Consider the following 26,427-nt stretch of genomic DNA (forward strand, 5'->3'; position numbering starts at 1 on the left):
CAGTAACAGTAAATGGTGTAGAGGCTGAGGTGTCTGGGAATGGTGAGGAGCAGAATGCACAGCTTCACAGTGCCAGGTCACAGGGACTGTAGAGTTAGCAAGAAGACAAACCAGATTCATCCACTCAACAAATTTTAAAATGTTTTAAATGAATGCACATTCTATTATACAGAATCATGAATTTCGTTTTGCATACTGGCACATGTACATAACTCACTTCATTATTCTCACCCCCAACCCCCGCCCTCCTCTCTGTCCTCTCCCCTGCCCATCCTTTTCCTCATCTTTAACAGTCTTTCTTCTGCTTTCCTGTCAAGAAGTATTTCTGAGCGTCTGCTGCATGCAGGGCACAGGTGCTAATGACTGGGAAGGGAAGTAGCTCGCTCCTTGTAAGGAAGATGGGGCAGGGGCAGGGACCTTTAATCAGGAGATTGGTCTTATTAAACTAAAGGAGGAGGCAAGTAACTGCAGAAGTGGAATGGAACCAAAAGGGAGGCTACTCAGGAGGTCACAATAAATAATGCTACAATAAAAGCATCAAGGTTACATGATGACCCCACATGAAGACCCCAAAGCTTTTACTTTGGGAAACCAGAGAATAAGTCTATGAGCCAATGGGCAGAATTTCAGCTTTATTTTTGGCACGGTGTGACACAATAAATACAGTAACCTCATGAGAAATCAGGAACTGGAGATCCAGGGAGTGATCACCTTTTTGACGACAGAGGGCAAGTAGGATAGAAAACACAGAAATGGTAAAAACAACTCAAGCAAACTGTAATCTTGAGGATACTGAAGCTTCAAGACATAGTCAAATTTACCTACGATTACAATGTGTTCTCACTCCTAACCCTCGTTTTCTTCCAGGCTCCTCACTTGAGTCCTGAGTCTTAAACATGTACTAAGTTCATAAACTGGGCCTGTGTTTTTCTTCCAATACTGTTAATCCACGAATTCTACAGATTTCCATCCTTAAGGAGGCAAGGTTAATAACTGGGTACCAGATTTCTAAATTTTAAACACATTCAAATAGTCTGCATTTTAACTTGGTTCAAGTCAGCTTTTGCTTTAGCCCATCAATGGGTAATGTGACAGACAGTAAGTAAACAATAAATAAAAATCAAAGGATAAATGCCGTAGATCATCTGTCTTCAAGATACCCCAAAGCCACATAAATACCCCCGACCCCAGGGCCGCAGTACACCTCCACCCTTGAGCACTGGCACTCTTTTCTAAGTGTGTATATTTTTTGATTCTGCTAATACACCTGCCCGCAGCTGTCACTGACACATCCTGTCTTTTCCGTGATAAGCATCAAGAACCTACCCCCTCTTCTTTAGGGGGACTTCCTCAGACCTCACCCAGTGTCAAAGGTAGCCACTGGACTTGAGGAAATGGCCCACACGTAAGTCTGTTCCCATGCTGGGCCACGGGGCAACTCTGGGAGCGCTGGTATTTATAGGGTAGAAGTGGAAGAAGAGCGCCTGCAGCTGAAAGAGAAGGTGCCCAGAAGCCCCAAGAGGACACACTCAGGAGATGGTGACAGGGCCACAGAAGAGAGACTGCACGGACACCGAGCAGAAAGAGCAATGAAAATGGCCGCTCAGATCCCATCGGTGTGTTTGCTGATAAGCAGTCTCTGGCTAAGGACTGAACGACAGACACAGAGGACAAGCGGGAATGGTTTCATGGTGAAGCAAAGAAAGGACTCAGGAAAAGTGATGACGTGAAAGGGAGCAGAGGGACAGATGAGGTAAGGTCAGCGGTAAAGTCAAGACTACAGAAATGCCCAGAGATTTAACTGATGGGGCAGGAATGGAAGGGGCCAGGCTCCACGTGGAGCCACTAGGTCAGGGTTCAGGGTCTTTTCCAGAATTATGAAAGCAGAGGTATGGGATGCCCACAGGCCAACATCCCAGCCACACAGGAATCTACAATGTTTCCTATGGAAGTCAGGGCTGGGGTCTCAGCATTTCGGACATGGCTTTGCATGCTAGGCCTGCACTCACCAGCTACGCACCTCTGAAGACCTCAGCTCTCCCATCAGTAAGGGAGATCTAACAATACCATTTCTCCTCCTCCCCACCTGTTCCATAGTTGTTGTGAGGATCAAATGACAGAGAGTGTGTAGATGTGCTTCAAAGACAGAACGGTGCTGTACATAAATTATCAGATTGGTGTGTAATTATTCCATGTGGACAGCACTCGTTTCCCGCTAGATGTAGCATTTGTCTAATCAGGGGTGCACCCCACACAGGTCTCACATAGCACTTTGCACTCAGATGTTTAAACAGACGTAGATTTGGAACAAGCACCAGCCTCCTCTTCATGCAGGGCATATGGCTGCGCTGTTTGCCATGGCCCACACCAGCACACAAGGAAAGCAGCACACTTATCCCTGGGGGAGGCTCCCAGCCTCAGCTATTAGCAAGACTCCTAGCAAACAACAGAGTTCAACTATATACATTTTCTAGCAGCATTTTCAAATTAGCAGAAATGCAATTATGAAAAGGTTGCCATGTGTTAGAGTCTATATATACATACCTTTTAATTAAGAAGAAAACAGGAAAAATCATGTTCTAAGAGCACTCAGGCACTGAGTCTAGAAAAAGGCACCCAGAGAAAATCAACCAGCACATTCTGACAGAGTGTGGAGGCCAGCACACCCCAAACTGTTCTCCCATTGTAGAAACCCACTAGCCATAGAAGACACTGTTGTATCGGTCAGCAAGGAAGGGGTTGGTGCAGTCGCTTCACGTTCGCATTCCTTTTACCCCTGATATGAGACAAACTTTGGAAAAGCACATCTTAATGTGGCTGCTACAGTCTCACTCACCATTCAATCAGAATCATTTTATTAGAGAAAATAACATAGCATCTGTAACTTAGCCCACTGTTGGGGGAAAATAACACATGTGGAAGAAATACATCTTTTTCACTAGGAATGCAGATTATTTTTGCTATTCTACACAATACAGTAGGGCTGATACATTTTAAGCAAACTACATTCATTTTTTTTTTTCTACTTGAGGCAAGTCTCAGTAGTAATTTAAAATTAAAAGCTTAGCTGAGCGTGGTGGTGCACGCCTGTAATCTCAGCACTTGGAAGGCTGAGGCAGGAGGATCGTTGAGAGTTTGAGACCATCTTGGGCTATAAAGTGAGCTCAAGGACATCCTGAACTGCATAGTGAGACCCTATCTCAAAAAAAAAAAAAAAAAAAAAAAAAAAAGCCCAAACTAAAATTAAATGCTCAAAGAAGAGTCAAGAACCACAAAATAAGCGTAAGTGGTACTGTCCCTCTTAGCAGCAAACACTAGGCTATTCAGAATCAGATGAAACTGTAAAAGCAAATGTAGTAGAAGCACTAACTCATGCCTTCTGATCAAGAAAGCCACCGACTACCTGTAACTGCAATCAAAGAGAAAAACACTAGGAATATGAAGTTATTGTCCTTTTAAAATTTTATTTTATTGAGATTGTGTCTTGCTATGTAGTTCAGGTGGGCTGAGAACTCACTATATAGTGTAGAATGACCTTGAATACACGGTGATCCTCCTGCCTCAGCCTCTTGAGATTTCAGGTGTGTGCCATCATATCCAGCTGTCACATTCATTTATTTATTCATATACTGACCCCTTAATATGTGCCAGATCCAATGCCAGAAACTGGGACTATGGTGTTAAACAAAACACTTGTCCTTGACCTCATGGACTTAAGGTGTAACGGGAAAGTCAGATTAAAAAATAAACAGCTATGCAATGATTACAAATATTAAATGTCAGAGAGAACAGAGCACAGTACTATAAGAAGTAAAAGAGGGACCTAATTTAAGAGTGTGGGACTGGAGGGCTTCTCAGAGGAAGCAGTTAAGCTTAGACTGAGTCGAAGAGGGAGTGAATTTGAGCAGAGGGTCTAAGGGGAAGGAGGGCACGGAACGAGGTGGTCCTGGAGTTGTGAGCAGGAGACATCACTGAGGACTGGGGTTATCACTGTTTTCTAAAGGCAGTGGGCACAGGTGTGAGGCTTTAGACAGAGCAGAGGTAGACCAGGTTTGTGCCTTGAGAAGAACGGCGGGGGACGAGAAACGGGAAGGCCGTGGTACTGGGAGTGGGAGAAGAGGGTGTGTTGGGATGTCTGCTGGGAACAACGACTAGGACCGCGCCATGTGGGTGGCGGAGCGCAGGGAAGGAGGCATCAAAGATGACTTGGGGTTCCAGGTGGAGCCACCGGGAGGACAGGGGGGCCTCATCAAAGATGGGACACAGGGGGCACAGGCTCACGTGATAAGCAGGGGATCAAAAGATTAATTCTGAACAAAAAGCTAAAGATGCCTTTAAGACCTTCAGATGGAAACGTCAACTGAGCGGTGGGGTTAAATGCAGTGTGTGTGTCTTTACTTTTAAGACCTAGCGAGGTAGCTTTAGACTGTCCTGTCTTTTCTGAAGGTGGCACTGCCACTCTGTCATCACCTCTGGACACAGTCCATTCCCATGCTGAGGGGCAGGACAACGGCGGGGCAGACTGGTCCTCAGACAGGTAAGCAGAGCTCATTCTCAACTCTAGCAAGTCAACTCAAAGAAAGTGGAGAACGGCTATCACAAACCAGCTACACAGGGTTACAGATTTTATAATTTTATACACAAGTGTTACATATTTTATAAATAACATTTAGTAGGCACATTAATTAAAATATATTATGAATATAATTTTAACATATTGTATAAATACATTTTATATAAGAAAATAGAAATATATTTTCTAAGGTTGTTATTTTGAGGGGGGTGAGCTGCAGACTAAATCTAGGGCCTTAAATAAGCTAACCACATATTTTGTCCCTGGGCTACATCCGCAGCCTTATTTTCTAAGGTTGTACACATACATATTGTGTCTATTATTTCATAGTTGAAATAATCTGTATAGATTTTTAATGATTAAAATAGGCGTTTGATCAGTAATGGTGAACGTTCTAGAACTTCCAACATTACAAACAGCCCTCTGCAGCATGCAAGCTATAGGTTCGCCACTACTGCCTCAGATGATTAATCAAGCTCATCTACTACTCCTTTGCTAAGAACCGAAAACACTAATATCTTACTCAGACTTTGGCTGGCTGGTATTATTTTGAAAGTCACCACAAGATTATACAAAGGCACTGACTCAACCATTAATAGAGTTGCAGTTATAAGAGATTCCAAATTCTATCCCTGCGTGGATTTTGTTTGGTGTTCCAAAACCAAACCGCAATAGCTAAAATCCCTTGCTCACTGAAAACTTCCACTGATTTAAATAACAGTAAAAACTGCAGAAGCTAACTGGCCATGCTTGACTTCTGGCAGTCGACATTTAACACCAGTGAGACAGCCAAATGAGAAGATGACGTCATCCACATCTGCTGATTCACAGGGAAGAGGAATAGTAAAACCACGAAATGTAGGAACTGTGATTCCGTTTTGCTGGAAGTAGGCTGCTGAGCTAGACAACTGTATAAAAGGTCGCTGGTAGCCAGGGAAGAAAGAAAAAGAGGTACTCTGTGAAATGAGATCAGAGGAGACAAATCATATGCATTACACAGGCAAGCAAAAGGCACAGTTTTAGCTGGGAGAGACTGAGACCAAGTGTCCTCTTTTCTTGGTTCATATTTTCCACATCTCACCCACTTGAATGCATAATTTCTCAATCACACTTTCACAACATATACTGTACAAACATCCTACAGCCACTTTGTCCAAGGCATTTCAACTGGATACAACTCTAAAACCACCTTTTAAGAAGTCACTGAATAAAATTTTAGATGATCCATACAAGTATATGGAAATGACTTCCAGAGTAACAAGTATATCTGTACTTAATGGCCATACTTACAAATTTCTACACTGAATATGAATATATGTACCGTGTTGTTAGCACACCGGGGGTATCAAATTACAATGAATTAAATGATCACAACTCATGGCCATTTTCACAGGCCTGTATCCCTAAAGAAAAAAAGAAAAAGACTGCAGTCCACTGTCATCGAAGCCTTTAATTAATAATTGTTTCCTAAGAACCTACTAAGTAAAAGGAAGGATGCGAGACACAGTAGGTAAGGTGATGGATTGCTGGTTTCTTGTTTTGTTTTGATTTTTTGGGGGGGAGTTTGGTACTGGGAATTGAAGTTAGGACCTTGCACTTGCCAGGCAGGCGCTAATGCCACTGAGCTAAATCCCCAGCTGAATTTCTAAACCAAAGTCAGAACACTTTGAGAAGTATGGGTGGGCCACAGAGACAATTAATAATGACAGTGGTATAAAAATAACAATAGTTGGGGGCTGGGGATATAGCTCAGTGGCATAAGCGCCTGCCTGGCAAGCTCAAGGTCTTGAGGTCGGTTCCCAGTACCAAAAAAATAATAATAATAATAATAATAATAATAATAAAATAATAATAGCAATAGCAACTAAGAACATGAAATTTTAGTAAATTATTATATGAATGGTTCTCAACTAAGCACTTTCAATATTTTAACTGTAGTAAAAGACATAAAATTGGTCAACTTAACTGATTTAAGGGCATGGTTCAGTGGTGTAAAGCAAATTCACATTATTATGAACTATTATTATCATCTACTGCCTTCCCAAGCGGAGGCTCTGTGCCCACTGAACAAAAACTCCCCATGGCCCACCCTCAATCGCTGACAACTACCATTCTACTCCAGTAGTATGATTTTATAAGAACAGCCAACAATACACTTTTTCTATTTGGCACTAGATTCAACTAAGATAAAAAAAACAATAATCAAATAAAGTGTATTTGAAGTGACTTTTAACAAAGGATTAAATCTAGACTTTGAAAACTGAAACACATGAGGAAGAATTAAGATGTGTTGTGTTCTTATATCAACTCCACAAGAAGAATGTAATCATTTTGTATGGCAAACATGTACTAATAAAAAAATTTTAAATGAAGCACATGAAAGTACTAATAATACCTTAAAACAAAAGGCCTTTACTGTTTAATTTTAAATATTACTATTACATTTTAAATATTAATTTATTTTCCTTCATTTTGTTTTACTTCATACGTTTTATAATGATGTACATGTACAAAGCTCATCAATAAGTATAATTTCAATACAACATGCTTAACACCTTTTTACTGCTGTGGTGTACAACCAAAAACTGTTTAAAGAACTACTGATACTAAAGACTGTGGTCTCACAATAGGTCAGTGAAAGCAGGTAAAGTGAGGAGTTTGATGTTGACTATGTGGAAATACATGTGCCACTAGTTAATCAGGCACACACATCCCAAAGACAAACAAACCTGCAAGCTTGGAGTTCAGCTGAAAGGCAGAATCTATACATAACAGTCTTTTACATGCAGGGCCCAAAAGAGACAGAAGAGATGAGAAACAAGAAAAAAGAAGATAGGAGAGGTCTGCCCAGAGAGGCATGCCTGTGTTTAGGAAGTACAGCAGGAAGCAGACGTAGAGGAGGCAGGGAGGTAGGAGGTGACCCAAAGGAATACACAAGATGGAGACCACAAAATGAGACCAGGGTCAAAAGTTGCTGAAAATTATGGGACTGAGAAAAGCCCCTCACTGGATGTGGCTGCCGGGTCACTCTGCTCCTCTGAGAGCATTTGTCAATAGTGAGCAATGTTAGAAGCCTGAGTGAGGACTGACTGATCCTGGAAGCAGCGGAGATAAGCGGTGTGAAAGGCCCTCAGGGAAAGGTGGTGGGTGGGAATGAGAGGAGGATGGTGACAGACAGAATGGCTCCACTGCAAAAGGAATTATTTTTTGTTTCCAAAAGAACTTCTGAAGCAGTTGTTCTCAAGCAGGGTGGCTTTGCCCATTGAAGGGCACTTGGAAGTATCTGGAGAAATTTTTTGGTTATTACGAACCCAGGTTACAGCTGGCATCCAGTGAGCAGAGGTCAGGCTGCTGCTAAACACACTTCAATGGACAGGACTTCCCCTGCATACAAAGAATGTCCCACCCCCAAATGTTAGTATAGCAGTGCCAAGGGCACGTCCTGTTCTAAAGGATCTGATGGCTCTGAGCATTTTCTTATGGTGAGTATGACTAAATTTAAGTTATAAGAAAGGAAAGACATACGTGATAAATTAGCACCTCACAACAGTGGGAAGGTACATGATTACGGGCAGAAGGAGGTGGATGTGTCATGGAAAGAAAAGACGACCTTAAAAAAAAACCTACACACTCTGAAACACAAGGAATGGAAGCAGGCACAATAAGAATGCAGAGAATTACAGATCAGAGATCATAAGACTGAGTGAATTCACATCAGATAGTCTTGATATCTTTAGAAAATACACAGCAAGAATTCCACAGAGGTGTGGAGGTGCAAGCGGACTCTTGAGGGAGGAAAACACTTGAGCAGCCCCTATGGGGGTGGAATCAATTACAGGGGCATGAAAGTATTCACAAGTACCTGTGAGGGCCTAACCAACAAGCAAAACACAAATCAGCTCAGTGTTTCTGAATATCTTCAGCAAGAAGGTTATTCATTCCTGGAGTAAATGGTAAGAGAGTAATATTTGAGTTTTCTTCTGGTCAGTATTGCCAAATGTCACAGGATAAGAAAAGACACAAGAAAAACTAGACAGCCCAGCTGAACTGGCTTACAGGTGGTCCAAGCAAAGGCCAGCCAAGAAACCAAAACCAGGAGAACTGACAGGAAGCAGGCTGAGGCCAACGTCATATTGGATGAAAGGAAGAAAAGGTAATAGAAAACTATGGTCAAGGATGGTAATTCTGGAGTATCCAAGCTTGAAGAATGGCTTCAATTCTGGTGTGATCCAACATAAAGCTGGGTCTCCAAATGGTTGCAGACAAATTCTGACATCCTAAGGGACTGGGATGACTCCAGCATCCTGGACTGCACACATTTCACACATTCCTACCAGGATCAGGTTCTCATCAGTGTGAGAAGGAATGGATTCTTACATGCATTTACTTATCAGCATGTTTAGAGAAGCCAACCACGCCACGCCCAGATCCCCTTTCATCTCCTACAGCACACACTTGTGGCTGCTACTGGAAGGGGTTGCTGTGTGGGTAACCCAGGCTCTCTGTCACCAGGGCCAGAGGGCTCATGTAGAAGTCTGGCCTTTGTGGTACCAAACCAGTGCCCAGGAATACACAGAGATGCACATAACATCCACTACTCCAAGATGGACAGGGCCCATAGCTCTTGCTGTGTTGTGACCACTGCACGGTGGTAATGAGTGAAATCCAACTTGACAAGCGAGGCAAATTCATTTTCTCTTCTTGCTCACTGAATTCTAACTGACTGAACAATCTAAAGACACACTACTAAGCACTATTCACTAAATTCATCATTTTTCAATATCATGATTTTTTTAAAAAAGATCTTTTGTCACAAGTACCTGTGAGGGCCTAACCAACAAGCAAAACACATTTTAGCTACCTTTCTGCTTGTTTTAGCATGTCCTATCATCTTTAATGAAAAATTTTAGTTTTAAGGGTCTGCAGTTGGTACAAACATGGACTGAACAGAACCAATGATTCAGGAGAACCCACAGCATGAGAATTTTAACTTCAAAGAGAAAAAGAGCCTAAGTTGTGAAACCAAACATAAACTTCAAACAGTCTCTTTTAAGAAATTAACATTTTAATAAATGTTCTGATTATAGTCCAACATCAAATAAAACATCACTTAGGCAAGTTTTTGGGCTGGGGATACAGCTCAGTGGCACAGTGCCTGCCTGGCAAGTGCAAGGTCCTGAGTTTGATTCCTGGTACCAAAAAAAACGGAAAGTTCTTGTTTTACTACATAGTGTTCATAAGGCTCCAAAAAGTAACACCTAGCCAGTAATCCCTGTATTAAAGATTCTCTATAAATCATATGATAGTATACATCACGGTTATTATTCTGTGGCTCAACAGAGAGATTCAGGATATAAATTTAGAAGTTATCCATAAGTATCTGATAATACAATTGACAAAAATGAACATTCACAGGCAAGGTAGAAGAAGAAGAAAAGGCTGTCCAGGAAGTTGTAATACTGGGGTGCCGGAAAAAGTGGGATAGAATCACTGCTCTCTGTAAAGCTTTCAGACGCTCTTCTGTGAGGTTCTCCAGATTAGTAATTTTTATAGTCACCAGTGTTCCTGTAGGAAGATGCCATGTAAGATGGACAGAGGTCAGCTTGTCAAAACCTCTTCCTATTTCCACTTGCAGTTCATAGTTAAAAACATCAGTGGAGCGTATCACCTCACTGGTTTGAGGTGGGGTGACCAAGCCAGTCTCTCAGTCGGTGATGCTCAGATTTCAGACAGCTTCCCTCCCGGCTCTCCCCTGCCCCTCCCTTTCTCATTTAACTTTTCAGCTTTGTTAGTCCATGTTGGCAGTACAAAATGATTGCTTTCCACATGGAGGGCTGGTGCAGGCACACAACACATCTCTGATCTTCTTACGTCCCCTTCCTCCTCAGGCCCCAACCCAGAAGTCTGATGCAGAATTTTCAGTACAAGCTCCAAACAAATGGGTTTTGAAACAAAGTGCTTCAGCTCATTCCCAAAGCAGATACTGTATGAACCACCCTTTGAGAAACACCACCCTACCTAAATCACTACAGAAAAACAGAAAATGAAAAACGCTTGCTCTATGAAAGACCCCAGAAAGAAGATGAAGAGATAAAGCTACAAGCTGGGAGAAAATATTTTCAGATCTGAGTAACACTGCGGATTATGTCAACTTCCTAGTTTTGACACAAGACTATGGTTGGGAAATACGACAGTCACGATATTATCTTTTGGAGAAACTAAGTGAAGGGCACACAGAACCCTATGTGCACTTCTGGGCAACTTTCTGCAAATCTTGGATTTCAGAACAAAAGGTTTTTAATCTTTGAAATCTCAATCTCTCCTTCTCTTGCTCCCCTTCTTCCTTCTCCTTCCTCCCCCGCCCCCCCCCCACACAGAGAGAGACAGAGACAGAGAGATAGAGAAAGAGAGAGAGAGGTAACAAGACAGTAGATTATAATACAGCCTGAAACAAATTTTATTTTACAGGGCTGAAATCCAACAAAGGTTGGCAATTTGCAACCTATGAAATCTTTAAAAATGCTAACCTGAGCTGTTCATTCTCTCCAACTCCATCTTAATTCAGATGCAAGTGCAAAACATACTGTTGTCATTATTATTATTTCACGTTCTAAAGTATTATTATGACAGGTGCCGTAGGAATTGAACAAATGATATGACATCAGACACCTATGGTAGTGAACTTTAAAAACTGTTATGAAAATACGTACATTTTCCTCCAATTAACATAATACTGAGTGAACATTTAGTTTAAGACAGCATGATTAGTATTATTAAAAAGGTGAATAAAGTAAATTACTCAGCTTTTCTGAGAAAAAGGGAAAATGCCACTAGAGAACTATTACTGTCTCAAAACATAAAGTGTGCAGGCAAGAGTATTTTCCCTGTCTCCAGAATTGTGCCTACTGTGAATAATAAGACTAATGATAATTGTAAGTACTTATAAAAGAATTATCATGCGCCAGATATTGTGTTAATTTCCTAAGTGGATCAACCTAATACAACAGCTATGAGGTAGGTGTTGCTACTAAAGATGTAGACAAGAGACAGTTCAGTAAAATAGCTCGTCCACAGCCAGATCTCTTACGGTGCCAGCGCTCAGGCTCCATCTCCCTGGACAGTCCCAGAGGATGAGGGACCCCTCCAGAATCCTCTGAAAATGTCACAGAAATTAAGGGTATTGATTCTGGTGAGTTTTTGAATTTGAAACTAAACATTTTAACAACCACAATAACAAAATCCATGGTAATTCTAGTAATTATGGATTAACTAACATGGAAAACAGTGCTACCAGAAATAAAGGTGCCCTATTCAGTGTACTGAGAAGTCTCAAAAAATTCAGAGTTTAGTAGCCCTGGTAAAATAAGGCCAAGTGCCACTGTGAACACGGTCACAATTTCAAGAGACAGCAAGGCCATTACAGGAATCAGAATTTCCTCACTGGAAGTTGGTGGTTTTTTGAGTTCTAATTTCACTTTTACTGTATATTTCATTTCAGAGGCCAATTCCAGAATTTAAAATATTTTCATCTTTTTTTAAAAAAAGGAATGATAAAAGATAGAAGGAGCTCTTCTTCCCACTTCTACACTCAGAATATTGAACATGTTCCTTCAACAAGCTGTTTTGAAAGTGCTTGAAGAATTGTAAGAAGTAGAAACTAATTTATAGTCTCTAATATTATGAAAATATATTCCAGGCAGATGGACTGTTTCTACTCAGGTCATTAGAAAATACCTTTATATAACCATCTGATAACCAATGCTGGTTACAATTATAAGTTATCTGAAAGCGGAAAATCAAAACAAAACCAAATGAAACAAAACAGGTGCTCCGAGTCCTGAAGTGTTTCTCAGAGGCAGCAGTTAAGAGGACCTCCGAGAGAGCATCTGAGCCTCTCACACAGACACTCACTACAAAGACTGGAAAGGTATAAGGAGAGGTAATGCTGGGAAATCACTCTTGAAAGACCCATTTAGCGCTGTTAATAAAGAGTAAAGTGTTAGGCTGAATGGAAACCTCAGTGTCCTAGTAATAAAAAGCAGCACAGTATGTGACTTTAAGACAGTAGAGACACCATGCCAAATGAAACATTTTTAACCTCTCAGAGTAAGGAGCCAGCTTACCCAGTTTCCTCCTCCAGAAAGAACAACTGTAGCTAATAAGTATTTAGTAAACTGTGATAATGTACCACTACCTTTTTGATTTTTCCATCCCAATTTACCTTCTAACATAGGTACTATTATTCCATTTATATATGAGGAAATTGTGGCTCAGACAGTTCAGTGACTTGTCCAGTATCGTGGCTCGTCCAAAACTAAGATTCAAATTGAAGCACTCTGAATTCAGAATGTTACGTATCTTGGGTTACTGATCTCCAAACTTGTCTATTTCCTTGAAGTCCAGGTATACATTTGAAGGCACAATACATGACTGACATATTACTTTAAAGTTGTATTTATGTAGTATCAAGTTATCTCAGACTAGATTCTAGAATGAGTGTCAGCAAAACATGCAAACGTTTAAGACAAGTGTATGGAAATTTTTCAAATACAGGAAAGCTACTCTACTCTCTTGTCTGTGAAGTGAAAAAGATACCACCTTATCTAGTTTAAGGATTTTTGAGCAGCAAAATACCTTTATCCAGTTCCTCTGGAATAGGAACAGTTTAAAGAATCCCTATGATGGATGTCAAAGCCATGAAAATTTGAAGAAGGAGTAATGACAGTTGTTTAAATTTATAAATTCGTTTGGTAGATTTGTAGGATCCAAAAGGAAGCTGGAGGTGGCAAAGGTATGGGAAAGGGTTGCTCATGCACCGTGGTGGTGGAAATATACACCACTGTTCACTATGGTGTTAGTTAGAAAAGCGATCGTGAATAGTGAAACATATCACAACAGGAATTTGTCAAATTACAGCATGCTATGTAGTTTGTTAACAATGCAGTCAATAGCTATTGACATGTAAGGTATTACACTATAAGCTATAGGGAAAAAGCACATTGAAAAACAGCAGAAAAGCATATTCCTACATTTTAATAGTTAAAGTTGAGGTAGGTAAACATACTAAAGTATAGTGATTATTATCTCTGTACAGCAGGGCTGGGACAGTCACACTTGTCCTTCCAGCAACTAACCCAGGGCCACGCCCTGCCTTTCACACGCTGCAGCACATACTGCCTTTCCCCTCTTTAAAGGAATATGGTCAGCCATGAGCTTGGTGACCTGGGTTTTTGCTCGTACTCTTTAAGTGATATATCTCATAGCATTTTTAGGCTTTCCTTAGGTATTCTAGGCATCCACACTTCATGAACTTGATTTTTCCAAGAAACTGGTTGCACTTGATCTGATGGCTATGCTCAATTCTCACTCAGTTTTAGACTACTCCCCATTCATGTTGCATGGGCTTTGGTCCAGTAAACACACTGGTACACAGGAAATGCTCAATGAAACTGTTATTTTATGGCTACTCATGAAAGCAGAAGTCTATACTGTAGCCATTTACAGTGCCAGAGCTTCAGCTGGTAGGAAGCTAAGATTCAAGACTCTTCCTTAGTTTTCACTGAAACGTAGTAACGGAGATGATCCAACACTGGAAAGAAAGGATTAACTGTTTCATTAAGGAGATGCACTCTCAAAGCCAAATTTGACCTGAAGGAAGGTAGAAAACACATATTCCATCATATACTCAAGACATTAGCTCCTACTACATGGCAGGTACCAAGCTAGGTGTTAGAGAGACCTAGACACATAAGAAGAAAATTCATAACCAAAGGACCTGAAGTCCACAGGGCACACAGAGATAAACAAACAACAGCAAATGCAGAATATGCACTGGACTCACAGGGACACAAAACAAGAAAGCAATGGACTGGGAAAACTGGACGTCTGATCGGTGTCCCTGTTCAGTTGTCTGGCTGCTATAAAAATTTTTCTCCTAGAAGTAACTTCTCTTCCAAAATGCTTGTGCTCCAAAGGGGAAGAAGACCCTTACAAAACAGAAGGGGAATGGAACCCTGTGCCGATTATCCTCCATTTGCTCCTCCCACCCCACATACACTCGTCCAGCCTTGTCTGCCTCTCTCTGGGTTCCAGAAGAAGCTGACCTCTACAAGTGACATCACCCAGCTCCCTTGGCCTCTTGCTCTTGGATGACTTGGACTCTCTGAAGGGACCAGCAGAGAGTAAAAACCAGAGAGGTCGGAGTATCTACCTACCTTTCCCTTTCTCCTTTCTGCCCTGCCTCGGACTATAGCTATATCTGCACTTGGTGTTCCACGGCCAGAGCTCTCACTGTGTCCCCAAAATGTAGCTTTCTCCCTTGCTCCTTCCAGCCCAGAGAAGGTAATGGTTCTCTCCGTTGTTAGCTTTGAGGTCCTCTGCCATCACGTGGGAGTTCCCTGAACTTTGCTCTCGCCTCTTTAAATCATTATTAAGCTGGGTGCACTGGCACCTTTGTAGAATCTCAGCACTCTGCAAGACTGAAGCAGAAAGATTGCAAGATCAAGCCCAGCCCAAAAGACCCTGTCTCAAAATGAAAAATAAAGAGATCCAGAAATGTAGCTCTGTGTAAAGGCCTGACATTTACTCCTCACTACTGAAAAAAAAAAGTCATTCAATAAATGCTCTTAGAGGAAACCCTTGAGGATATCCCATCCCTTACCTGACAGCATTCTGAACAAAACCTTGGTTTCCTAGAACCACAAAATCTAATCTCTAGGAAATATCTGAACAATCCTACAGGCCTAAAATCTCAACAATTTTATCACTGCCTGGTGGTTATTGAGTGACCACATAGATAGCATGTTTTATCAAGGGCTGGATGAGCAAGTTTCACCCAAAGTAAAATCTGCAACTCTCCAGTATTCAATTTGAGATCTGCAAAAACGAGGGTCTTCAGCGCAGTTCTGAGTACTTCGGGAATTCTTTGTTTTGTATGTTTCTTTTAATGTATTAAGCATGTGACTCGGAGCCCTGAGGATAGAGAATGGCCAGATCATTGCTATCCACAAACAGACTTCCACCCAAGACTACACAATGCTTTTTTGCCCTATTAGAGCAGCTATGTCATCTGCCACAAAACCAGTATCTGTAGGTATGTTTAAACACACATGCACACACCGCAGATTTTCCACTGGTTTCAAGTCTGGGATAGCGCTAATTCATGAGGGTAACAAAGAAAATATGTTCTGAGATTCTGAATGATGTCATTTTGATCCTGGGAAAAATCACTCATGATTCATTGTGGCCACATGCAAATGACAGGAAGAAACAGTGTTAGTCCCTTGAAGCAGAGTTAATCCAACACATTACACATACAACACTGTTTAATTTTTAAAATATTATTATTGCACACTCTCCAGAAGTCTCTGCTGTTGTTATTTCTTCCTCAGATATTTATTGGCTATAGAATTTGTTCCAAGAATAACTTTTCTGGTCTGTATTTTCACTGTCCTTCTGCACACTGCATTACGTTGTCTTACATGCAAACCACTTTCTTTTATTTATTAGTTTGATTTTTACCATTTCCTTCGATGCAACCTTTCCCCTCACCTCCTGCTTCTCTTCTATCCATGTTCCCTTGATTTTCTTCTCCTTATTCTCCCCCCCATGAATTCATTGTTAGATCACAGTACAGCCTCACCCACCACCTCTCAACCTCACCAAAGTATCCTAAAAATCAGCAAATGTACTTCTGCCGCTACCCTGAGGACGGAGTTCCTCCCTTCAGATGTGGTGTTCCCACTGGGACTTGGGTTATCCTTAGTGCATCTGATTAGAAGCTAGTGAGGTTGCCCAGGCAACCGTTCCAAATTGTCCTAGGATGCTTGGCAAGTGTGTTTTCCACAGCCTGATGTGAAGGTCATACTAGCCAACCTCGTGACAGTTAATGGCGAAATGTCTGTGCAGTCAGCCACGGGCTCTGAGAACATCCATCAAGATGAGCTCAATAACATTTGCATAATCATAAAATTGTCACATTCCCAAGGCCATAAGGACCATGCAAGCAGACTATTTCAAGGAGCCAAGGATACCAGATCTAAGAATGAATAACAATAGGTGAGTGTGCTAAAATCATTTAAAAGAACACTTTTAAAACCAACCAGATGGAATCCAATCACTTAGCTGGAGGAAACATGTTAGCTATTCAGTCTTCTTAAATGATTTAGGAACAGTTCTACCCTGAGGCAAGGCAATAAACGGAAGGGTCTAGAAAAAGTCACAGTGTGCCCTTACTTTTTACAATTTCCTTAGATCAGAAGTGTTTAAAATGGTATTCTCAAATAATACTGTGTCTCACACAATATTGAAGAAAATGCCCATACCCACTAAATTAATGTTACATTTGACTACATCTCTATCAAAATTCAAATCCAGTGAGGAAAATACCAACAAGGCAGAGAAGAAATTCATGTTTCTGATACATTAAGTATCCTCACAAAACAATAAGATAGAACAAGAAAATTCTTTACAGAAAAAATGTGAAAAGAATATGAAGTAGCCAATTTACTACAAAAGTCAAATGTTTAACATGACATAGATAAATGTTCAGCCTGGATAATAAAAATACAATTTAAATGAGTTTTTTATGCACAGGCCCTGGGTTTGAGCTCCAGCTCCACAAGAAAAAAAAAAAAAAACACTGAACCACTTTTCTTTCCTACAACAGATTGGCAAAGAATCACAATAAACTTGGGAGAGTAACCTGGTAACAAGTGTCACAAGGTTTCAACATAGGAAACACTCTAAGAAGTTATCTTAAGCATATAATCAAGCAACTACACAATTCTGCACAAAGATGTTCATCACAGCATTGCTTATCATAGAAAAAAAAACCCATGATATCACCTATGTGTACAGCAAATCTCTCTAAAAAACAATATGTAGCCATCAAGACGGACGCCCTGGAGAAGGAAAAGGTTTATATAGCAGCATGTATAGTATAACTCCATAACTCTATTTTATTTTTAAAAAATTATTTATAGGTCTCTAAATCCTAGGGAGGAAACATCTGGATATTTAATACTAAATGTTATCTACTTCTGAATAGTGGGATCATAAGTGATTTTTATTTCTTACAGAAGAATCTTCTTTATTTTATTTTATTTTTTTTTTGCCACAAACAAACATTATTTCTTACAGTCACATTTACTCTTTTAATGTTCAGATAAACAGCAGTAAATTTTCATGCATACCAAGATTGTTTTATTTTTTTCAGCAAACTTTTGCTTTAGATCAAGATTACAAAATCCCTGTGTCAGTCTGTGAATTAGAATACAGAAGGCTTAAGAACACTATGACTCTTAGGTAGATGGATGGACAGGGATGAAAATGGTATCACCAGCATCAATTCCTGGAAGCCAGGCCAGTGGCTGAGAAAGCTGCAGCCTTGGGTTGCTCCCTGATATAACCACAGCATCAGAACATCCTGAGGTTGGATGAAGACATGCTGCAAACCATCAGCCCCCACAAAGGTGACTTTAGCAGACAGTGTGTCTCTTTTTTCTTCATTCTCAATGTACAATATAGAAAAGGAGAAGAAAAACTGGCAATGCGGTGCAGAACACGGGGTCTGAGAGCATGTGCAATTTCAAAGACAGCGCTCTGTTGTGGTTTATCCCAGGAGGTACAATTTAAATGCAGTGCCTGTGAGTGGTCACCTGGTGCATGGATTTGAGCTCAGGAAACCAAAGCCATTCACTTACACCTGTTTTTGCAGCTCAAAGTATTTAAAACTTGCTATTTCATGTATTATCAGTGATGAAACCAGCCCCCTGTCCTGCAGTCAAAAACAGGGTTGTTTGACTCAGTTACTTATGCTATGATTATCTCTTACTAAACAAAGCTACAACTTTGCAAATTCAATCCACCTCCCTGCAAGAATAGACTGTATTTGGCTGATGAACCATGCTACTTTTTATCCTCGAACTGATCATCAGCTGAAATTTCTGTAGGGATATTTACAAGTTTATTATGTGGGAAAGACTGGCGCAAAAATTATCATACACACACTCACATACACACATACACATGGACACATACACACACAGACACATGAGCAACGAAGTTTAGGATCAAATAATTACTCTTAGAATTTAACTTACATTTCCAATTAATCATGTTCATGGCTTCATCTGCCTTCGCGGGGTGCTTTCTTTCAGTTTCACTCAATAATGACCCAGTCCCTTAGTAAAGACTGTATATTTACAATAAATGATTTCTTCAAGGACTATTACATGCTTAGCCGGTGCCGACTCCAATATAAAAATTCCTCTCTCCCTCTCTCCCTCTCTCCCTCTCTGCTAAGTGGCCATCTTCAATCTGCACACAATGGAATTTGTACAGACTGTTTTGCAATGGCTACAATTTACATTCTACATGAGTCGTCCAGTGGAAATAGCTGAGCTCCAGAATGGAGCGGGAAACAAAGAGGTTCTTCACCAAAGAGAGTCCTTGAGCAGCGTCAGTGGGCTGCAGAGTCAATTACCGCCCAGCTCAGCCCATCACCAAGCCAGCGTTCTGGGGCAGACCCTGGCTTAATGGACACCATCCAGTTGTCTCATGGGGGCAATATTTATTCAGAAGCTTTCACTGCTCAGCCCTGCCCCAGCAAATCCTGCTCTTGCGTTTTCCCAGGGAGTGTCTTGGTAACATCCTAAAAACCCAGAACTGACAGGAAATCCCCCCTTTAGGAGATAATCCTAATGTCAGCAACATAAGCAAAACCAGAAGTGACAAGGGATGGCAGTGTGCACAATGTAATGATGCTTCTACAGTATCACATGTTGCAGAAAATTGTGTTTTAATTTCTGCATCTTTCTCTATAAAATCAAATAAGGATGGATACCTAAGAGAGATTTTTACCTAATGTGTTTTAATTTCTGCATTTTCCTCTATAAAAGTGAATAAGGATGCATACCAAAGAGATATATAAACAAAGATTTCAAATTCCAATTAGAAGTTTGCTTCTAAAAAAAAAAAAAAAGGATGGGGAATACACTTCCAGTTAATCCAAGGCAGCCAATTAGCTTGGGTTCTCAAGCCTTAGCCAAACCAGTGTTCACATCCCAGCATTCTGTTACATGCACACCTCGGCTGTGCGGACTATAGTAGTCAGTCTATGGGAATTACGTGGGAACAGAGGCATTTTCAGGACAGCTTGCAGCGTGGGAAGCATGACCTCATCCTCACAACTCTGCAGCCTCTTTTCTAGGCACTCACAGCCTTCAAATTCAGGCTTGATCATGTTCTCATGTTCCTGAAATCTCCAGAATACTACTTGGGAGCATGCCCTGTACTAACTGCCTTGAGATGCTGCTGCTCATGTGGCAGTGGGGGTGATTGTGGGTGTGGTTATTTAACCGACCCATCCCTGTAGGATTTATTGTCCACAGTTCAGCATATGGAAGACAACATGCTACAGTGTCACTAATTACTCCTGACATGTGAGGTTTACCACTGGAATCTCTGAATATGCATTGAGAGTTGGACTTAACAGCACATAATTAGTTCCTGTTACATTCCAAAAGGAGAATCTTGCCAGAAAGGGCTCCGATGGGATGACTTTCAGCAGGAACATGCAATGATTATAAATAATTACTTGTCAAGGATCCGCCATTCAGAAACTGACATAAAATTCCAACTTTCTGCTCCTACACACTGGTGTAATAAGCATTACAAAACTCACTTATACATGTCTTCTTATTGGTACCAATCCAATGCCACCCATCCCTAAGGTATTCTCTATAGGACCCATCTGAAACTAATACTCTTGGGCTACGTAGGAGGCTTATGCACCCCATGTTCTGACACCCACCTTGAGGTTTTCAGCTGGGCTTAGGATTTACTATTTCTTATCTCAGTTAAGGTGTACAACTTCTATGTTTCAATTCCCTACTCAATAAGGGGAGAATAAAAGCACATACTCCCGAATGTTGTTGTACAGATTAAACACGAATATAGATAATGCAACCAGCACAATTCTTGGCCCACAGTAAGCATTTAGCAAATGACAGCATGTCACAAAATTCATGTGCTACAAAGCATTTATGTTAACTTTAATTTTAATCTGAAAATTTAATTCAGATTGTCTTTACCCTTGTATCAAGGAAAATCAGACAAGCAGAGGTAGAGAGAATAGAAAAGACATAAGTAAGGAATTATGTACCAGTAGGACAAGTTAAGTTCTAATAAAAGGAGGGGAGATAAATAAAAAAGAAAGGAAAGTCAATAAAAGAACAAGTTGAAAGAAGCCTGGGGAAAGAGATAGTAGGTGATAAGCAAATAGCTGGGAAATAATGAGGCAAAATGAGAAACAAAGGGAAAGTTTTCTTTACTAAAGCAGAATTCTTGGGGCTGGGGATTTAGCTCAGTGGCACAGCACCTGCCTGGCAAGCTCAAGGTCATGAGTTCGACTCCTGTTACTGGAAAAGAGTAAAAAAAAGCACAATTCCTCTATCAGTAGTATGCAGGTACTGGAAATAAGACCACAGGTCACTACACAATATTTTGTCAATAATGATTTTCCTTTCTATAACATTCCCTGTTTAAAAAGTAATGTTTACATATCTGTCTCATTTTGTCCTAAGAAGAATCCAACCCAAGAAGACAGGCTATGCAGATACTGTTACTCTGAATTTACATGTAAGGACAAAGAATCAAGATGCCAACTTGCCTGTAGATGGATCACTTATGTAGTTCCTACTTATAAAATATAATCTTTAACATCCTTCAAGTCCTCTCTTTAAAAGTACAGTTTGATTGACCTTTTAAAGCAGGAACAAAGTCTATCCTGTTCTGGTCAAAGAAAAGGGGAATTTATTTGTATTTTAGAAAAGAATTTATACTTTAAAAAACCTATTGTGTGGGGCTGGGGATTTAGCTCAGCGGCTCAGTGCCTGTCTGGCAAGCGCAAGGTCGTGAGTTCGATTCCCGGTACCGGAAAAGAACAAAAAACAAAACACAAAACGAAAAAAAACCTATTGTGAAACAGCTTCAACTTTACAGATAAATGGTCAGAGCAGAACAAACATCCTTATCTACTCCCATCCAAAAGCTCTACGGCACCTTTCCCAATAATCCGAATCATTCATCATAGGGTGTCTCTCCCTCTCCTTCAATTCCAAAATAGTTCCTTTTCCTTCCTTCAGCTTCATAACTTCTAAAAACAACCAATTTTAAAATAATTTCAGGCTCACAAAAAGTTGCATGAACACACAAAGATCTCCTACTCCTCTTCCCCTTCACCTAGATACTCAATTGTTCAGTGTTTAGCATTTTCATGAGCCATTTGAGAGTAAACGATGGATACGACTCTCTTCACTCCTGCATATTCCAGTGTATAGTTCCCAAAACAAGGAAATTCTCTTTTTTAACAATCGTCTCCCAATTCCAATCAATACTTGAACACTGACAAGATATTACTACCCACCAATGGCTCTAATCCAGGATTATTTAGTTGCATTTAGTCATCAAATATTACGTCTCCTTTAATCTAGGACAATTCTTTATTCTTTCCTTGTCTCTCTTAGGAGTTTTAAAAAGTCAAAACTTTGTATTCTCTGAAATGACCAGGACTGCCCTCACTTTGGGTCCATCTGAGTTTTCCTCCTGATGAGACTCAAGCCATGAATCCCTGGCAGGAAAACCCCAAACCTGACACTGTGCTCTTTTCAGTGCATCACGTAAGGCAGGAGGCTGGCTCACCCCACCTCCGAAGATGCTCTCCTGTGAATCACCTGGACAGGTTTGTATTTTCCTCTCCATAGTCACCAATATCTGCCTCATAACTGGAAAGTCTTAGGAGAAGAAACACTGTGAAACTGTATTAACAGTTCTTTGAACCTTTCTTACATCCATTTGAAAACTGCTTTCGTCAACCATGACTGCAAAGTATGCCAAATGGTGATTTTTCTATTTTCTACACTCCTTCCACATTTGCTGGTTAACACTGCCACCTAATAAAGAAAGAGCTTTACCTTTCCTGGCCCATTGATTTAATTAGCAACATAGACTCATGGAATCCTATTTCATTTAATGGTTTATAATCTACTATTATCAATTTTTGATGCTCCAATTTTCCCAGATTTGGCCAATGAGAGCCTTTTGCATTTGTTATTTGTAAAGCACAGCCGGTGAATATGTACCAAGAGCTAAACTTAAGGTCCAAAAGCTCTGTTTTCTTAGTGCTCTTTGGGAGTTATAAGACTAATCCAGAAATCATTCATGGATGTGAGACTTTTTTCTTTCTGCTAGCTAGGATTCATCTTTAGCTGTAAGCAGACATCTTCTTAGAATCAGCTATCAGGCAGTACGCATTTAAAATGGTATATCTACATTAGTCTACATAAAAAGATGGAAGTCCTGCTGGGTGTGGTAGCTAACACTTGTAATTCCAACACCCTAGAAAGCTGAGGCAGAAGGATCACAAAGTTCAAACCCAGCCTTGACTCAAGACCCTCCTTACAGGATCCCATGCCAGGTAGAAGTACAACTACCCTCTCAATCAGTACCTGACGCAGTGCAGAACATATCAAAACTGGCATAGATCTGTGGAAAGTAGCTACTGTTCCTTTCATCCCCTTCATCTACTTCAGAACCAAGCTCTCACTTCTGCCCTAGTACAACTCACTCCCATTATCTGCCACTGCACCTAAGAAATAAATCCCGAAGTCATCTTCAAATCTCTCTCTCTCGCTCAGTTGAGAACTCTGTTGCTCTAAAAATCCAGTCTCTTTCCTTCAACAATGCTGCCAGTGGTTTAGTTGAGACTTCTGCCAGGAATATTTCTCCTTCCCTCACTTCACACTCCATGCCTGATTCCTCTTCAATAGCAGAAACATGGCACACGCCAACAGAGAGCACCTGTGGAAGAAATCTGGATCCCCAAGCTTACATTCACAGTTCTTCATACTCTGGCATCAAAGCACACCTGGCTCACAGTCCAACTCCAGTGAACCCTGGCCTGCAATTATCTGTTTACTTATTTGTCTACCGAAACATACTGCAAGGCTTTCAAATATATAGTAGTATTCTGCCTCATCTTTTATCTCCATTGCCTGGCTTTGGCCTAGTAAATGTTTGTTGTGTTAACTAAAAGATGCCATGGAAGACACAGCTGTCTATTCATTAGAAGTGCTAAGCACGAAAGAGCCAACTTTCCTAGAATTTTATTAAGGATTCACCTTTGAAGTAGTCACACATTTGTTTTGGGGAATAGTCAGTTATAAGGTTATTTGGAGTACTTTAGCAGAATAGGCCAAAACAAGATCTCTCCTACATAGACATTATTGCCATAGCTAATAAGAATCGCATTTTGGTTTCAGGATGTTTGCTTTTTGCAGGGGGTAAGGTTTTTGTTAGTTCTGCTTTTTAACTGGTACTTTGCACCAAAGACTTATTTGATGGTCAATTTTATGTGTTAACTTGCTACAGACTACATTCTATCAAAATTCTTACTCAAACACTAACCTAGGTGCTGCTGGGAAGATATTTGGTAGATTGCTCGAAGCCCACTATCAGTTGACTTTCAGTAAAGATTACCCTGAGAAATCTGGGAGGGAATGATTTAATCAGCTTAAAAGTCTTAAAAGCAAAGCTAGAGCTTCCTGAAGAAGAAACTCTACCCATGAACAGCAGTCCCACCTTCTGTCTGAGAATCCCAACCTGCTCTTCCTGATGGCCTAGCCAATGGGCTCATTCCCTACCTGCCTACCCACCCCCTCTACCACAAAAGCTGATTCCTGCCTTTCATTCTTCATGTTTTGGAGGTTCTACTTCTCTAGTAGGACCCTGTCCAAAACAGTCTACTTCCAGAATGAAAGGGGACAGAGGATACAACAGCTGAACAGTTAACAAGCTCTATATAAGGCCTTCACAGTATTGCTTCATTATGGAGTGGGAAGCATTCAAGTTCTTAGAACATCAGATGCCCCACATTCAAGCATAAGTACAAATACACATAACATATGCCACAACTTCTGTCCAACTACATTCATTATACATTCGGCTGGCAAATATTTGTTATGAAAGGCACTGGAGGACAGAATGGTGAGCCAGAGAGGCATGATCCCTGCTCTCATGGAGTTTATAGGCTAGTAAGAGAATCAGGCATCAAACCAGTAATTATACTCAATTACAATTATAATGAGTGCAAGGAAACACAAGATACTGTTGGCATATTTAGTAGGGGAATCTAACCAACTGGAGAAGGCTTTTGGAAATCTCCCTGAGGAATGACATACAGAAGCTGAGACTAGAAGGGTAAGTAGGCAGTAGCCAGGCAGAGTCTAAGAGAAAGAGCATCCAAGGTACAAGGAGTCATACATGAAAAAGCCATAAGCAGGGAAGGCCCAGATAAATTCAAGCAGCTGAAAGATGGCCAGTCTGGGCTACCGTAAATTAGGTATGGAGAGCATACAAGATCAAAAGGCCACACTTGGCAAAGATACTGACCTTAAACCAAGCAGCAATGGGGAATCACTGCACACCTAAGCCAATGGTGACATGATCAGACTTTTGTATAACTTGGAAGAAGGCAAACTGGATTTGGGGAGACCAGTCACAGGCTATTACTACAATCCAGTAAGGAGATAAGGGGGTTAGACAAAGGCAGGAGGATGGAGAGAAATGGTTAGTGGTGGAAGCAACAGGACATGGAGTTGTATTAGATGGTCTTCCAAGCTGAACAGCCAGGAAGGGGTGGAAGATGCAGATCTGAGGGAGAAGAACATGGTTGTGTTTGGAGCATGCACAAATTTTTAATTTCTGTAAGCGAATCACATGGGAATACACGTCTAGACTTCAGAAGAGAACTGGTCCAGATATATACATTTTGAATTTGCCAGTACAGAGTCAGAACTTGATGAGGTCAAGCAAGGAAGGCATGCAGTATGGAGTGAAAAGACCTAGGATACAGCCCTGGGAACAGCGACATTTTAAGTGAGTGATGAAGGGCTTCCCAAAGAGTCTGAAGAAGAACAACCAAGAGGACCCAAGTTCACACAATACAGAGTTCTTTATACAAAAAAAAAAAAAAAAAAAACAAACTTCTCCATGAGCTTTTCAGTTTACTCTCCCTGTTCAAAAGAGTGCATATTTACACTGACAAAGAAATAACCGAGTGAAAGGCTAATAACTTGGGGAAAACCTAGTTTGAATAGACATGAACTATTTCTAGCTAAGGTATTCTATACTGTGGATACCACCTCTGATTACTGTTTGCAGAAGTTATTCAGTCTTTGGGGCAACTGTACTTTCTCAAGTCAGTTCTACTAACACTAATGGTGTGGCCCTTTATGTATAATTAGTTCGGGCAATTAGCTCTAAGTCTCACATTAGAACATGTTGCTTTAATCTTTTGAAAATCGCTGGGTGTCACATTATTCTAAGAGTGCCTCACTTGAAAGAAAACACAAAACCAACGGGAGGGACTAATTTCAGAAGACTGCCCTGACTCCCAAAAGAATCACACAAATTAGTGCAGGCTCAAGGAGTAACAGAACTCGGGCCCCAAGAAAGGACACATTTAAATTGAAATCGCACTTTTTCAGACTAGGACTACCTCATACCTTAATCCTCTCCATTAGTAGGACAGACGATAAATCAAGGAAAGGTCTACAATGTGCTAAGGTTCAGAGGGAAATTTGTAAGGCAGCCTTATTATAGCGGATTAAAATAGGCCCAGCAGAGGCCCCATAGATCCAGCAGTCACAACGGTATGACACACACGTAGGAGCCTAATGAATATTTGATGAAGACATTTTTCCTCCCTTGCATGCTCTTGAAAGGCAGCCCCCACCTTACCAATGGGACTTATCCCAAAAAGTTGGTTTTTCAAATCTATTACTTGAAGCTTG

Source organism: Chinchilla lanigera, unplaced genomic scaffold, assembly GCF_000276665.1.
Source record: "Chinchilla lanigera isolate Chin_1 unplaced genomic scaffold, ChiLan1.0 scaffold00002, whole genome shotgun sequence".
Taxonomy (NCBI): Eukaryota; Metazoa; Chordata; class Mammalia; order Rodentia; family Chinchillidae; genus Chinchilla; species Chinchilla lanigera.